Source organism: Chanodichthys erythropterus, chromosome 14 (genome assembly GCF_024489055.1).
Source record: "Chanodichthys erythropterus isolate Z2021 chromosome 14, ASM2448905v1, whole genome shotgun sequence".
NCBI classification, from domain to species: domain Eukaryota; kingdom Metazoa; phylum Chordata; class Actinopteri; order Cypriniformes; family Xenocyprididae; genus Chanodichthys; species Chanodichthys erythropterus.
In genome coordinates, this window is record NC_090234.1 from 10,416,527 (window position 1) to 10,433,502 (window position 16,976).

At 39.3% G+C, this 16,976-nt stretch overlaps 1 pseudogene; it reads right to left on the reverse strand.

Annotated features, from left to right (window-relative positions):
• Positions 1 to 1,662: 1,662 nt before the first annotated feature.
• Positions 1,663 to 16,976, reverse strand: part of LOC137036194 (sacsin-like) — a 29,179-nt pseudogene continuing 13,865 nt past the window's right edge.

Genomic DNA, 16,976 nt, shown 5'->3' on the forward strand with positions numbered 1-16,976 from the left:
TGTCATGACCTTGACCCTTATGGGGTAGACAGGTATTTTACCTTAGAAGGGAAGGAGAGGAATAGAAAGAGGAAAACAAAACATTTGATTGTTTCCTGGTATGGCTAACACTACTGCGTGTATCTAAGGTGTCATTTATCATAGCTTAATGAGAGGTGTTCTACTTGTGCAGATGGTTGCATGTTTCTTATGGTGAATGTAGCTAAGTCGATGTTGAGCTAGTTTCTGAAACTAATTTCTGTCTGTAGGAAGAGCATGTTGGTGAGTATGTAAATGTAGTGTATGTGTGGTCAGATCTGTTTCAGTCTGTCTTGCCCGAGCTGCTGAGGGGGATCACGGTGCTGTGGAGTTCGGGCAGCGGGGGAGTGAAGACCGCGGGAGGCTGCCAGAGGCGGTGATACTGGAGCCTGGTTAAAGGTGGGATGGAGACCCGGATGCCGTGCTCCTGGGATGAGGTGGGGTGGCTGCCATCCTGGAGGGAGCGGAGGAGTGCCGTTGACTGCCATGGGCCGGAGCCTGCTACCGTCCGCCATGAAGGGGAGGAGCAGGGGACGGCGGAATCACTGCCGGCTGCCCTCAACCAGAGGAGCCATCGCCGGCCGCCAGGCCTCTCTCCCCTCTCTCATCCTGTCGCTCCCCTTGCTTCCATCTCCTTTCTCTCGTCTCATCTGTCCTTACCCCCAGGTGCTGCGGCCGCCGAGACAGGCTCCCAGGGAGGAGTAAGTGCAGTCGCGGGAGTATCCCCCGGCCTGCGAGGGGGACTTTGGCTGTCCAGTCGGGATCCCAGGTGTTTTTTTTTCTGGTGGGTTTCTTGAGAAGTGTGGCTGGTCCCATGACATTTTTTCATTTTAGTGATAATTGCTTGCAATTTCATACACATTGTACACCGCGTTGGTCAGCACTGTATAGACCACTTCTAACAATGCTTGCTTTCTTTCATTGTGTTCATTAGTTAAGGACAGGCAGTGCGCCTGCTGTAATTATGTACAGAATTTGTGTAATAAGTTATTACTGGGACACCAGAAAAATATTAATACTTTTGGCATGGTTTTTGCAGTGGCATGGAGGAAACCAGATGCTGCTCTAATCGATGTTTCAATTCTTGATCAAACAGTAAGGGGAACAACATGAGTCACTATTTATGTAATATTTTATATTGCAATAGACTCAAGAAATGGTTAAGCACATACAGCACCTCTATCACAGGATTATTGTATGACTGATAATGTTCAATTTTTTTTTTTTTTTTTGTAGTTTTGTCCCTTAGTGAGTATTTGGTTGACACAGCTTTTGACTTCTGTTAATATTTCTTAATAAAAACCATACTTTTAAATTACTGACAATTTACAGTTTAATTCTAATGTCATTTTAAATGCACATTTTGCACACTTATCCAAAGCACTTATCCCTGGGAATCAAACCCATGACCTTTTCATTGCTCTACTGTTTGCTACAGTATTGTCCAGTATACAATAATATAAATGTTGCATATAATTGTAAGCAAGAGGAGAACCAGAAATAGAACCAGATTTATCAAAACATGATTACAAAGTATTAAGAATTTCCAGTATGTATAGTAGCAGTACTAAAAGATCAGCATTGTTACTTGAAAAGATTCTCATGATCATCTCGATAGAACATAATCAGTAGATTCAAGCTATTTCAAGAAATGTATTCTTCTATTTTTTCTAAAAGCTTTGTTGCAATATCCAATGCCTGTCTGGCATTATTAAGGCTGAACTGCTTGTTTGGAATGTGAGGAAATTGGTGATGGTTCGGATACTGGGTTTTTTTGCCATCAACACCAAGTTCAGTCAGTTGTCTCACAGTGTTGGGTAAAGAAGTCAGCTGTGAGCTGTAATGGGACACCTGCTGAGCAAGGCTAGTTATTGAACAGTTGTTGGGATGCTGTCCACTTCTCCTGTATATTGCTGCTATCAGGGATTTTTCCACAGCCTGATGCACCTTGAACAGACACCACTCTGAGCAATCTCCTCCAGTGTCGTTGTGAGCAGCTCTTATGTCACATTGAGCCTGTTCAAACCAGCGTTTTGCCTCTCCTCTGTTTGGCCTTGGAGTTTCTCTGTGGTATGACCAAAAGTTATAATGCCTTCTAGAGTAGTTCTGATAGAACCTCTTGCGTCCCCTCCTGTGGCTTCGTGCCTCTGTGTTCCAAGTGTCATAGAAATCTCGAAAGTCTCTCCAGGTTGATGATGTGCTATGTGCAGTTTTCCCTTGTTGTAGTTCCTGAATTCTGTTTTGCAGGTATTTGAATGCCTCATTGGAAAGTTCTTCATTGCCTGGGTTTTTGTCTGGATGCCACCGGAGGTAAAGACGTTTACGGGCTTTTTGTTTGTCCTCACTTGACATATTCCAGATTTCATTTAAGCTTTGGTCAATTTCTATTTTGATCTCTTCAAATGTCTCTGGAAAGTTTTGGGTGGAGGTCTGGATGTCAAAAGACGTTCTATATCTGTGCAAGTGGACCCTGCTGACACAGTTGCCTTCTTTTCTCGTTTAAATTGGTAAAGGTCAAGAGAGCTTACTTCAATGAAGTCATCACTGCCAACTTGTATTTTATATCTGGCAAGAAAATCTCTAATTTGTCCCATTGAATCATCTAGTCGGTTTATAACAATGCCATAGAAATATTCACCAGATTTGTCCTTGCTGAAGCCAACATACTCTCCACTTTCAAAGTTGTTAAGGAAGTTCATATCAAGGCAGTCATGCCATTCTTCAGGAATGGGGCATCCAGGTTTCGGTAAGGCACTGTGTCCTTCCTCCTTGTGGCCACTGTTATGAATGCCATGATTTACCAAGGTTTTTTCAACATCCTCCATGTTATCACACAGCAGAAGTTGCCCAAGGACTAGAATGCTTGAGTTGGTCAGGCAGTTCTTTAGAAGAGCATTAATTTCTTTAGTAAGACACATAATAACTTCATTTACTACTTTGAAGGCCATGTCATCGTTGTGTTTTAAATAGAAACTGCATCCATCTAGCTGTTTTTTCACATAAACACCTGTATCAGCCTTACTACCTTCAAGTGGCTCATGATCTAAGAGAAGTTCAGTTTGAAGAGTGTTGCAACAGATAATTTGAAGCTTAGAAAATATTTTTTCACACTTTCCTACAGCTTCAGACTGTGAAACCTCACCTTTGCTGTCTTCTCTGATGAGACAGACTAATCCATGAAGAAATGCAGCAGAAGACAAGTGTTTGTCAAACCAGCCACTGAATTCACATTCCCCTTCATCACAATATTGGACACTTGCTTCCTCCAGGTTTTCAGCAATTACATCTGAGAGAAATTTGGGGCGAACTTGCTGGGGAAGGAACTGCAACAATTTTTGATGTTCATAGTGATCATCTCCAAGATAACAGCAGTTTAATTTTTCCAGCAGTTTCAGCTTGGTTTCCAAAGGACCCTCAAGTCTTGCAGGCTGGAAGACTGTGTCATTGAAAAACAAAGTGCTGGATTCATAGAGTCTTCCATCTGTTGATGGAAGATAAAGTGTATCGTTTTGGAAAGAGGTTTTGTCCTGTTCCTCTTTAAGCAGACAAAACAGCTGTTGTACAACACGTTTCACAGCTTTCTGCTAATTTGCCTGAAGGCTGTCTTTGTCACAACTATCAGAATAGATTTCTTGAAGAACAGTGATATATTGATTGACTGTGGGCCTCTCCTTTACACCTATCTTCTTGAAGAAATCTTCAAATTTCATATAATTTGAGGGGATGCAGTACAAATAAGGCCTAAACTCAAGAGCATCATGTAGCACAAGTGCTGTCTGTTTGGCCTTTACAAGTTTTGTCCCGTTTTCCACCAAGATAATGGGGAGGTCTGAGAAAAGAGAGGCATCGAAATTTATTGACTGCAGGTGTGCATATGATTTGCTAAATGCTGCATTTCTTGTTTCCAGCAATTTGTCAGTGTGACACTGAGACCTACAGATGTTTTTCAGGTTAGCAGCTATTTGTTCAGGAGGTGGAGTCTCGAAGGCTCCAACATCCTTTATTTTCTTTATGTGACGTGGAAAGCAGAGTTCTGAAGGTAGGATTGGCATAGAAGTCCATATCAGATAATGGTGATCACTGTCTCTGTCGATCAGTGATCCACTGATTGCAATAATCACCCTCTCTTGAGCAAAGGCCTTGTGATAATCACAAAGTGTGTGCTGAATCTCCATTGGGAATATGAATTTAATGTTTGCAACACTGTTCAGTATATTTGAGTTTTCGGCATTACTCTTTGACAAAACAGTCCTGAACAGTAGATTTGATCTTTCCTTAAGTACATCTAGAGGAGTGTTGCCTTTAGTTTCAGATTCAATTTGTTTTGCAAACTGAATGATTTCCTCATCAGACACCTCATGTTTCAATCCAAGGTCCTTTAAGAGATTATGTCCTTTAGTATGTTCACCTTGGAAACTGTCCCAAAACTTTGCTTCAGTACATTTATCTCTGAAAATCTCCCAAAATATTTCTGGCACAAATCTCTCTTTTGGAAGCATTACCCTGTAAAGGGGTACATTGTCATCATAGAAGTATGAAGCCACCTGAGGAGAGCCATGGATGTCTTGAATAAATCTGACATCTCTCAATGCAGAGGCAACCCTGGGGTCCACTGGTCCAAGTTCCACTAAAAACCGCATTAAATCAAGAAGCTTGGCTTCATTCATCATGTGCACAGAAGGAAGAATAAACTGTACACAGAATTCCAAATCATTTAGAATCTGTATGTTTAGACCTTCTGTCAATTCTAAGTTCACCCCGGTGTTCTTCAGGAAAATACAGTCTCATCCATCAACACGGTACAAGTTTGGAAAGTCATCCTGATGCTTAGAATTCAGAATGAATATCATTCTGTGTGAATCAATCCTTTCTCGTTTTCCAGTTATTGACTCAAACAGGGGCAAGGACTTGAGCATCCACACATCTTGACTCTTGTTATTGGAATCTCTGATTCCACGTTGTAAGAAGCATTGAAGATTTACACATTCTTCTTTAGATAACTCCTCAAACTGTGAATGAGGTACATGATAAACCTGTTTCAAAACAGCACTGCTGTCTCCTGTTTGCAGGAGTTCTGGATTCAAAAACATGAGATGGAACTGTCTGAAATGCTTGAAAAAACTGAGGTCTAATTTCATGAACCCCAGTTTTATGAGAATGGACATTAATTTTTCATTTTGATACTGAATTACTTTTGATACATTCCCCATTGTTTGTAAGAAATGTGCATTATTTTGACTGGGGCAGATTACTGGTAAGATAGGGCTGTTTTCAAAGTGCTTCTTTATCTCACTGAAGACATTCAGATTTTCATTTTGGTTGCTTTTCTCTTGATCATCAAAGAAGCTCCACAATGTTTTCAGCCATTTGATCATCTCTGTCTCCGCTTTGTAAAGCTGGCACCTTTGATCAGGTAATGAGTGACTGAGCAGTTCATCAAGTTCTGGTTTCAAATATGTTGCTGCTATGTCAATTGTTAATTCCTTAATAAAATTTCCCTCACACAGAATTTGGACATAATTTCTATTGACATCACCGTCTGCAAACATTTCCTGATGTCCTTGGAAAAGACTGCTAAATCTTGATATCAGCTTTGGGGATTTAGAGTCAAAGACTCTTAACATCTGATCTTGCGTAAGGAGAAGAGGCAGCCCATTGAGGTCATGGATATTTTTCTCATCAACATTTTTCTCATTGGCATTTGTCAAGCAGAAGCTCAGAAGTTTTGAACATCTTTTTTTGTCTTTGATCCATGTCTGGTTGATGGGCAAAGGCAAATCACTAGTTGTCTGTGAAGGGTCATTCAGCGATCTTTGCTTCAAGAAATTCATCACCGTTGAAGCGCTGACTTCTGTCACATTCACACCAGCTGATTTGAAGTTGTCTTTTATTTCAGGCATTTTGTAAGTGTTTGGCACTAATTTCATCCCAATATCATCTAAAATTCTGAAAATTCCATTTTCTTCACTTGAAAAATATGGACAATTTTCTGAATCTGGTTTAGATGGACTGCACCAGGTAACTGTGTATTTTTGTAGTGAATGATGTGATGACTCAGAAACAGCGTGTACAGTGGGTATCACAGGAAGGTCACGTTGGCTGATTGATTTATAGACCTCTTGGATCATCTCATGCCAGACGTTGTCTACTCCAGGAGAAATGCATGGAAAGTAATTAAGGGAAGAAGACTCCAGCTGTAACTTGAGGGATCCAAGAGCTGTAGGTTTATCCTTCTTCATTACTGAACACAGATGTAACAGGAGGTCAGCATAGAGTGGTGAAATGATGTTTACTTTCAGTGACTTGTTCCACTCTGTTTTCAGACTATCACTGTCTTCTTTCCACAAGTCACATCTAGAAGAATCTACTTCAAAATTTGCATTCACATGGACTGGTAAACCAGTTTGTCCAGGTAAGGGCAAAGAATAAAATGCCATGCCATTACATTTGTGTTTAAATGAGCTTTTCCAACATGCAGCCAGAGCAGCTTGAGGAACTTTAAAATGATCTTGCTTGTTTTTTTGCTCATAGATTTGTTTTGAGAAGCCAAAGCTCTCTGCAATGACCCACTGACTTTGTTTATTTCCAGATGAGATTTGCATGCCATAGATGATTTTGCAGGGTTCTGCTGTTCCTGACAAGAGGGATTCTTGAACATGTCTGTGAAAGTTTTCCTTGCTTACCATGTTCTTCTCTGTATAGTTCTTTTCAATAAGAAAATTACTTTTCCATCTTCACTGATCTCCAAGAACTGTATTTTTGTGATGTGTTTCAAGAAGAGAATTAGTCCTTCAGGATCTTCAGTCAAGGCAGAGTAAAGTTTCTTCATGTCCTGGTCTGTGACTATATATTGAGAAATGTCAGATCTTTCTGCCATTTTCTCTGTCCTGAGAGGGAGTCTAAACATGGTTCCAGATTTAAGTGTAAAAATATCTGGAAGAAAGGTATGATAAACATCCTCAAAAGATGTTTTTAATTCATCATCAATTGAAAGCATGCAGCCTGGGGACTGTTTTGTTATACCTTCCACATATTTTAGATTTGGATGAGAAATGCAGAGCCATTTGTCACCGGTCAGGATAGATGGACAATCTGTCAGATTATACACAGAATTGAAGCCAAGTCCATATTTTCCAGTTCTCCCTAAAGTGCCATGTTTTCCTCCTTCCCCCAGCTGCTGAATACCTTGCAGATCAGCATCAGAAAATGTTCTGTTGTTGTACACACAAAGAGCTGGGCCTTGAACGAGTTCCCATTTCTTTCCAAATATCTTTTTTGTCTTATGTTGTCTTTTGTCCCACACAAAGTGAATTTCTGTTGCCTGTGCATCATCAGCATTTTGAATGAGCTCTTTCAGAATATCCTTTTTAGATGGATATGCATCAATTATATTTTTAATTCGGACAGTTAGTTTCTCAGTTTGTCCAAATTCTTTGGCATGAAGGGAAAACCCACTGACTAAATGACTCTTCAAAGTGTGGTGTCTTGTTGTCATTACACCAAAATGACAGGCCACAAGTCGAGGTATCAGATCATGGGCAAGCTTGACACCAGCTGCAACAGGTATCCATGGGGCTGTCATTAAATCTCAGCTCTTTAGAAGATGTCAACACACCTTTCTTATCAGGTATGAGACAGTTTGTAAGCTTTTCATCTTTGATTTTGTATAGACCTTTCATAAGTATTGCAACACACTTATGGAGGTCTGACATGGACAGAGGTTGTGATCCATATAAACCCTTCATTTCATTAAGTGCAGCAACAAATTGCTCTTTTGTGAATTGTTTATTGACACCAAGGCAGTCCCAGAGCCTCTCAAATTTGGAGAAGATGACTGGAAGCACATAGAGATATGGTTTCTCCTCAAATTCTTCACTTCTGGCCACTGATCTCACATTTACAAAGTGATCCTCAATGAAAATGAATGGAAATGATTTTGCATGGCCAATAATGGGATGTGGATCTTTCTGTTCCAACAAGTAATTGTTGAGATATTCATAGCAAGACTGAGCAATGCTGAAAAGAGCTGTCTTTTCGAATGCACTGCAGTGTTGGTGTGCTTTTAACAGCTGCTGAAGCACAGTCTCAACTGGCGGACTTGTCAGTACTCTTAATTTTTGAAAAACTGGATCATAATTGTGTATTTGAAGATTTGCATGGTCAACTGTGAATTCTGTCATGCTGACTAAATTGTGACAAATGTCACTGTAAACTTCAGAGGGTTTTTTGAGAACAGTGACCTTCTTGTTTTGCTGAACTAAAGGAACTACGGCAGGAAGGAATGGTATCTGAGACAGTGTGCGCCAGTGCAGAGAATTCACATCTTCTGTGCAGTCTTTCATTGACACCACAAGGCACTGAAGATGTTTATGACATTTATATTCATCCTGTTGCCAAACACTGGATATTTCCCCTGCTCTTTCTATGATGTCCTCTAAAGGGAGGTGGTCACTCAGCATTCCCAAATCTGAAAGTCGTTGAATTCTTTTTGGTGAGAGAAAGTCATTTGCTGTTCCTTCAAGAAAGCGTCCATCCTTAAGTTCATACAAACAAGCCATTTTGCTAGAAGGATTCACAAGTTGCTTGATAAATTGAAGCTTCTTACAACTCTGTTTTGGAATGCAAGGGTAACTTTTCAGTAGGTCATCAACAGCAGGATCATTCAAGTCAATAGCATTCGGCACAAGAGTATTTCTGCTGTGTGTGTCCAACAAACTCAAGTTCTTAAAAACAATGTTGTAAAACTCAGGCCAGTTGATTGTTCTCTGATTGATCTCTGCCTTGAAGCCACAATCGATGAGACTCTGTCTTACCCATGATGGAAGAGAAACAACACTGGAGTATGAAGCTCCCGAGCTCAATAACACTTTCAATGCAATGTCTCTAATTACTCGGTTCTCCTCAATTATTTGACTCAGAAACCTCACCTTGTCCATTGAACACCAATTTTGTCCATTGCTAAAAAGTTCCAGAGATTTGCCATTGGCATTCTGCACAACTGCTGAGTAGAATGACTCAACCATGGGTAAAAATGCTTTGCTTACTGTCTGTGTGTTAGGCCAGAATGTATGGAAGAAATAGTTATGGATATGTCCATTTTGGGCCATTTTCTTCAGCTCAAGCAGTGTAGTAATGTAGGCAGAGGTTATGGCATCTTTCAGTAAAGCTCTGTTCCACTCAGACTTCACTCCTTTTTCCCATAGACTTTTCCTATTAGATGTAACAGCAAAAGTTCCATTGATATGGACTGGAAGACCTGTCCCAATTGAAAGAGGAAGAAAGCAAAAAGCCTGGCCAAAGAGGTTTTCATCAGGGGACCATGTGTTAGTTTTTTCCTCTCTATGCAAAGGTACAGCTATACCTCCAATTGGAAAAGAAAAGGCATGCTCTTGTTCATTTCTTCTCTGAAACATTTGCAAAGACTCCTGCGTCCCAAAACATGAGTACAAAAGCCAGTACTGGGTCAGGGATTTCTCTGAGTGCTCTTGAATTATTTTAACAATGTGTGCTTTGTTGACATCAGTAATGTGTTGGCATTTGATATCACCATTTCTGAAGGTGTTCTCGATCTCTTGGAGATATATGTCATTCGAAACAGCAAATGAATTCATGTTTTCTCTGAGTATCTTGAGAGGAGTCTGAATCTGATCATTCCACGCAGTCGTCGAAGCATTTTCAGGGACAATTTGAAGGGACATAGATGCTATGCTTTTCAGAAATAGTAGGTGTGTTTGTGAGTTGTCAGTCAAATGATTTTTAAAACATCTAATTCGCTCTTCATCATACACCTTTGAACTGATCTCTGACTTGTTGGCCTCCTCCAGAGTGCGAAATGGTAATTTGATCAAAGTGCCGTCATAAGCTTTCTTGCTGTTTTGCATGGACAGATCAAAATCAAAAATTCCTTCATAAGATTTAAACTGTCCAGGAAACCTTTTGTACAGTCGTTCCTTGAATGGGTCGAGTTTAATTCCTGGGTTTCCTTTGCTGAGTATGTGCTTTTCCAAATGAGTGACAAGTATAAGAAGGGTTTTTCCACTTAAAATCGAGGGAATATCACTCACATGGTAAACAGCATTAAATCCAAGCCCAAACTTTCCAATCATCTCAACTTTGTTTTCCTTTGATGCTGACCCCACTTTGACAATGTTTCTCCAATCTTCTTCTGAAAAAAGCTTATTGTTGAAGATCCAAAGGCATGGTCCATTGCAGAGGGCCATTCCATGATCAAAGAGTGTTTCAGGGGGGTCTTTGTGTTTTCTGAAGTCAAGGAGGAATTTACATGTGGTTGCCCCAGCATCCTCTGCATTTTGAAGAAGTTCTTTGAAAATGTCACTTTCTTCATCATACTCTTTAAGAATGTTTTTAATTCGTTGAGTAATTGGTTCAGATTGCCCACACTGTTCTATACCAAAGGAATCTTGCTCTGCTTGTATGAACTCTGGGTTTAAGATGCGAGTACTTAAGAATGGGACTTTCAACCATCTTGCAGTGATGGGAAGAACTTCTTCATGAATGACATAGAACTCCTCATTGTCTTGTTTGAGATCTTCAAGTCCTTCAGCACTGATGTCACAGAAGACTGTTTTGGACAAAGACTGCAGAGTAAAGTTTTGATTTTGTGCCATAACAGGCACAGGGGTACTGTCTTTTAAAAGCTTCTCATTCTTTCGCATCCAGTCAAGAATGGCAATTGACACTTTAAGTTCTGTCTTGTTTCCATGAGTAGGATACCTGCAGTCAATTCTTTGTTTTATGTCATGGAGTATGTCTTCAATCTCCTCATCGGACAGTGTTTTCTTCACACCAAACTTTGTTAGCAGGTTTTCATATTGCAAAAATTCTTCAGGAACTTTCTTGATGTAGGGGCTTAGATCCAGTTCAGATGGATAGGCTAAAACTATATCTCCTGGACAGACAAACTCACTTTTATTCCAAATCCAGGGGATGCTTTTTGTGTCCAATACATCTGTGAAATTTTTCATGTTGTCTTGCATGAATGTGTAAATACTGTGCAGCTTGGTTTTAAACTGAAAATCTGAATTTGGGTTGACAATTGATCTCAGTGCAGTGAGGTTCTCCAAGACTTTTTCAGCAGGAGGGGGCTCATAAAGTCCAAGATTTTTGCAGACATGTTCTATGAGCTCAGATGTAAGTGGCATTGCATATCCAACAATTAAAGAGTACTTTGAATCCCTTACTTCAGCTGGCTTAAAGAGACTTCTCTTAGTATTTTTACAAATGATTCCATCCAAGAACTTTGGATTTTCACAGGGAACCCACTGCCTTTGTTTCAGCTCTTCTATCTGCGCCTTGGTGAATTTTGAAAGGAAATCATTCTCATTAAGGACTCGAACAAGACTATGTGCTTTTTGAAATGTCTTATCTGGTGAGTGGTCACAAAGCTTTTCAATATGATTTATGATTTGGAGTATGTTTTCTGTTGATATTTCTTTTTGCTCTGTCTTCAGTCCAAGGCATTGCAAACTCTGAAGCATTTCCTTGGTCTTTGTGTAAATAGGTGGGGGAAAGAAATCTGCCTCAAAAAGATCCTGAAATGTCCTGTTTCTTGGATCAAAAACGTCTGAGGCTTGTTTGTGTTCTCCATGAGTTGTCTCAATAAATTTGAGACTTTTGGTTTTTGTGAGCAGCTGCTCACTTTGTGAGAGTAGAATACTACCATTATTTAATATCCAGGTTATTACTGTTTGTTCCTCATTTTTTTGGAAAGAGGCTGTCTCAATGCATTCAACCAAATGAACAGCCACCTTAGCTGCATCTAAGAGTTCAATATTCAGAAGAGTCAAAAGTCTGCGATCAGCTTTATTTGCACACCGTACAATGGTCTCAGGCATTGGCAGATCATTTGGAATGGCTGGATTGGTGGTTGAAACAACTGCTTGCTTTGATTTAACTGCAACATATTTCCCAGACATCATTCTAAAGATTGGCAACATGGAAAGCAAGTTCTTTTCAGCATTTGAGAGAGAATCCAAAGAAGAGAGGTAAACTTTCAACTCCTCTATTTCCTGTGATGAAGCAGAGGCAATGCCTTTGATGACCTGATCTCTGTGTGAGTTTACAAAGACTTGTAGGACATTTCTTGGTGAAGCTGGAAGAACATACCTCTCAATGTCATGATGTCTAAGACACTCATCTCTTTTTATGACTGTACACCCCACCATCCTTAACACTTTCTGAACATGATCTGACAAGCTAGACGCTGTGCTACTCTGAAAAATCAAAGTTGTGCTACTCTGCAACCTTGCTAACAATAGAGAATTGCCTGAACTCTGTAGTGGCTCCAGTGGTATTAAAGGTATGTCAATAAAGCTGTTTAATTCTATCAATTCAGTGCTAAGAAACTTCCAGAATTCAGCTAGCCAGCTCTTTGGTGGATGATGATTTTCTGCTGTTTTCCATGTCACATGACCTTGGGTCATCTTCCAGTCCAAGGGTAAGTGCTTCTTGGCAAGTGCAACAACATGATTGGCATTCAAATTGATTATGCTGTATATGCCTGAAAAAAAGGGAAATGAGTGAGACCAAATTTCACAAACGTGTAATATTAATTTCATATTATTATAACCATTTACAATGAAATATATTAAACAAATTTCTTACTCTTTGTTGCTAGTTTTCTTAGTTGCAGTCTTTACAAAATGGCAGCAATGCTCTAAACAAAGAAAAAAAAGATTATTGATTAGTACTTTGACAACACAATATAAAAACACTAAAGAATTCAAGAAGAAAAGAGACAATTATATCACACCTACCTTGGAAACTTCTCATTGTCGATCAAAACAGTGTCCTGCACTCCATTGCTAAATGAAGTGAAGGTTCCATCACTGAGAGGCAGAAGCTTAAGGCCTTGTAGTTCTGTGTACTTCTCATCACTGAGAGCAAATTCAAGAAGAGAGTATTTGTCATCTTTACTGAGGTTTTCAGCCTTACTTCTGTGAAGGACATCTCTAACATAAGACGGAGTCACCCATGTCAAGGTGTCACTTTCAGGGAAGATTTCTTGAACATCTTTCAAAACATGTTCTGGGAGTGTGACCAGGTTATCTCCTTCAGCAATCAGTAATCTTGACACTGCAGACATTGTGTCACTACATATATTGTTGACTGGAAAAACTGCATCTGAGGGAGACACCCAGATTTTCTCATCATCAGCAAGGTGAAAGATCTTGTACTCAATTAGACCCTTCAGAGTGTCTGTTGCAACTTCATGCCATCTGTCTTTATGTACAGTCTTGGATAGGTCAGGCCAAAGATTGTACACAGTGGCAGCAGGCAGGTCTGATTTTTGGGATAGCTGAATGGCATCCAGGATCATCATAAGATATACATGAGGAAGAATATCTTTTATAAGTAGCTCATTCCACTTTGCAGACTCATCATTCTTCTGATCCTCCTCTTGCCACTTAATGAACCTCCGATTATCTGTCAGGCCAAAGCAAGCATTGATGTGAATGGGAAGCCCAGTTTTGTTTGATTCATTGTTTGGAAGTGGTAGAAAGCAACTTAGTCGCCCATTGCAAAGTGATCTGTCTTCATCTAATCGAAAAGCTGCATCAACTTGAGGGTAGAAGCTCAGCTTACTGGCTAGAGAGTCAATCTCTGGTTTATATCCGTGTTTCAGAAGGCAAGTTGTCACAAGCCACTGGGACTTTGTTTCTTTCATTTCATTTCTTTCATCACAAATATGTGATACCGTTTTGAAACAAGTTTTTCTGTCAAAAAATTCCTGCTTGACATGAGAAAGGTCAGTGTCAAATTGATTCGACACTGAAACTTTTAGCTTGTTGTTGCAGAAGCCATCAGTGTCAATATGCAGCAAAGTAATGGATGACACATTTCTCAGGAAAAGAAGACTGATGTCTGCATCAGCAATGAAACTGTCAAAAAGCTGTGTAACTTTTGTGGTGTCATACAAGTTATCAGAGATCTCAGAAGCCTCATTACGCAGAGGGAAACGGAAAAGCGTTCCTTTGAAGTATTGCTCCTCGCTGATGACCTTCTCCCAGGAACAACTGTTGACTTGACTGACAACACTTTGAAAGGGCTGAAACTGATCTCTCAAGTTCAAAAGGCTCTCTCTGTCCTCTTCATCATCCAAAGACCATCGATAGCCTTCTTCATCATCTCCAAACATCTTCTTTTGAGGGTCAAAAATGGCAAGGTGTTCAGAACTGAATACACATGGCAAGTCTGTAAATAAACAATAATAATAATATTAATTTTAAATAGTGTTAGCATTGCTAGCAAATTCCCATATCAGAATCCGACACCACAAGTACTCTGAAGTTCAGTTATTTAAACTGATGTTTCAGCTGATCAGGGCAGTCAATTCAGTCATTAAACACTAAACAATTATTAAACCATCACTGAGTGCTGATACACTATAATTAGGGATGCAATACCAATATTAAAATAATTCTATAAATTCTCCACTATTTTGTCTAAATAGATTAAATAGTAAAACTGTAAAATATAAAATAAATTTTATTTTTAATGCTTCAAGTAAATTTAGGTATCAGAACATTATAATGTACAGTTTTGAGATTGGCTAAATATAATTAACAGTGTTATGAAATGTATGTTATTTTAGTGTTATTTAAAGATTAATTTAAGTGAGTGTTGGATGATGGAAAGAAAATCTAAATGTAAAAAAATAGGAAATAAGCACGTACATTTTAATATTAATAGAATAACCATTAAAATGTTTACTGTATTCTGTAACATATTATCTTTCTTTTGTGATGCCTACAATAATAATACTGAAAATATATAGCCTACCCTCTGGCAATTTAACATCATAATAAAATTATAAAAGAATTATTATGATATTACTGTGAGCACATCATTCTATGGAGGTTTGCTTTGGTAGTAACTTGTGTAAGCTGGGCTAATTTAGCAAGCAAATCTGTTAGCATGCTAACCATTAGGAATCTGAGAATTCAAATACAACACAAAAATCACATGATCATTAGTATGTTTGGTTACGTAATATGGAATATAACTTAAAAAGACATGAATTGATATATTGTGTATGCACTACATAAATCAACAAGCGATAGTGTAGGATTTCTAATCGGCAAACACTTAGAAGAATACCCAAATGGTAAATGAGCCAATCTGTTATTATAATGTACTTCACCTGTAATGTGATAGACAGAGTTGAAACCGATCCCAAATCTCCCAACTTTTGTTGGGTCATCCTGCTTGATGCTTCTGCCAACTCTCTGAATTCCCTCCCAGTCTTCCTCTGTGAAGGCTGCATCATTGAAGGCATAGAGAGCAGGTCCTGCCAGATCAAAGATACAAACATGCATAGAAACATACAAAAATGGCCAAACAACTTTGAAAATGACACACTTAGCCTTTAGCTAGGGCTGTCACGATAACCGCAATATTGTAATACCGTGCTGTTGACAAGCCAGCTGCAGAGGAAGGAAAGAAACCGTAGAAACTGCGGCAGGTGCTCTCGTCCCAAAACCTAATGTCACATTGCCAGTTTGGGAACATTTCAGCTTTCAACTCAATGAAAAAGGCGAGCCAGCGAATTTAGATGAGCCAATATGCAAAATTTGCGGCAAAAAGGTTCCTGTGACACGTGGCAATACATCTAATTTGAGGTGTCATCTCGCTAACTGTCATCCAGCCATTGAAGCGCAGCTGCCCCCTCAAGCATCAGGTCGTGGAGCAACATCAAAAAGAACAGCTGAGGCTGGTAACGATACCAGCCGACAGTTAGAAGTAGCTGAAGCCTTTGCGAAATCTGTAAAATACAGCCGTGAAAGTAACAGGCATAAATGCCTTACAGCCGCTGTTACGCAGTATCTTGTTCAGGAGATGGTATCATTCAACACGGTAGAGAAACCAGCATTCAAAACAATGCTTCAAAAATTTGACAAGCAGTACAAGTTGCCGGGAAAAACTTACTTTTCAGAAACAGCTGTGCCGAAAATGTACAGCACGGTAAAGACAGTGATCAAAAGCGAGCTCATGAATGTCGGCTACTTTTCTGCCACAGCCGAAGTGGTCAAGTGTCAATATGACTCCTTATATGAGTCTAACGGTTCATTATCTCAGCATGGAATGGACTCTGATATCACGTTGCCTCGAAACTGTGTTTATGCCCGAAAACCACACGTCCAACAATATTTCGGATGCTCTCCGGCACTCATTTGAAGAGTGGTCCCTGGATGAGAAGAAGCTGACATGCATTATTAAAGACAATGGGGCCAACATTGTTGCAGCAGTCAAAAAGTTGAACTGGCCGTGGGTGAACTGCTTTGGTCACAATTTACATTTGGCAGTCACAAATGCAAAAGCAAGTGTCAAGGACCGCACAACCCGAGCAATGGGCCTGTGTCACACATTGGTCAGTACATTTTCTCAGAGCTGGCTGAAGAGAAGAGATATAGCGAAAGCACAAGCGGAACTTCAAATTCCTCAGCATGGCCTCATACTGGCAAGTTATAAAATGTAGGCTAAACGATCATGTTATTAAGCAATAAATAAAAATTATATATGAAAATTTAAACAATATAGGCCTACTGTTACAATAGGATACTTGTAGCCTATTAAATGTATTTTTCGTTTGAAATAAATATTTTGAGACAAATTATTTCAAAAGGTATACTGAAAAACAAAAACATATTTAGGCTAATTTCAGATCATGTCCATATCTGTCTGTGCACATTTAAAGAATATGCATTCTTTTGCAGTTGGGATAACAAAAATCTTTTTTTGTTTAGTGAAAAAATATATTGAAATGAATAAATAGCCTAATTTAAAATGTAGCCTATAATTTATTTTGGTAGGCTAATTAGATTTGTTGTCATTGGCTAATTTCTATTCAACGATTTAATGGCCAAAATTCTGTTCAGGACTGCGCTACGAGATGGGGCACCAAACAGAAAATGGTGGAAAGGGTTTTGGAACAAATC